This window comes from Microtus ochrogaster, chromosome 6 (genome assembly GCF_000317375.1).
Source record: "Microtus ochrogaster isolate Prairie Vole_2 chromosome 6, MicOch1.0, whole genome shotgun sequence".
NCBI classification, from domain to species: domain Eukaryota; kingdom Metazoa; phylum Chordata; class Mammalia; order Rodentia; family Cricetidae; genus Microtus; species Microtus ochrogaster.
This window is the reverse complement of record NC_022013.1, coordinates 30112244-30112807: the sequence shown is the minus strand read 5'-3', so window position 1 is coordinate 30112807 and position 564 is coordinate 30112244. Positions and strand designations below refer to the sequence as shown.

The window sequence follows — 564 nt, the reverse complement described above, 5'->3', positions numbered from 1 at the left end:
CACACACATACATATACATATATATATCTTCCAGCCTGGCTATATTCTCTTAAGCCATTAGCCGAAAGCAGCTTCTTTATTCATTAACCAGTAAAAGCAACACATATATAGAAGAACTTCCCACACCACCAGGTATTTTGCTAGCCCATAATGGCTCCCTCAATCAAAATGTCTTTCTCTGCTTTCCATCTCTATCCTTGCCCCATCTCAACAATCCCATTACCTGAACTAATGGGACTTCACCAACTCCAGCCTGTCAGGGAAGGAACAAGCATAGAAATAAGCCAGAACCTCTGAATATGGGTGACAGTTGTATGGCTGGGGAAGACTACAGGGTCACTGACAGTGGCACCAGGATTTGTCCCTGTTTCTTGTACTGGCTTTTTGGAACCCATTCTCTTTGGATGGATACCTTGCTCAGCCTGTATATAGTGGGGAGAGCCTTGATCCTTCCTTGGAGCAATGTGTCTTATTCTCTCTGAGGAGTGTATGGGGGTGGGGGTAGGGGGAAGGTGGAGGGAATGGGAGGAGAAAGAAGTGGGAACTGGGATTGGTATATTATTT

General features: G+C 45.0%; 1 protein-coding gene across 1 annotated transcript in view; it reads left to right on the top strand.

Moving 5' to 3' along the window:
* The window catches only part of Crb1 (crumbs 1, cell polarity complex component), a 241606-nt gene that overhangs the window by 125310 nt on the left and 115732 nt on the right, over positions 1–564 (top strand). The gene's annotated exons all lie outside the window — the stretch shown is intronic.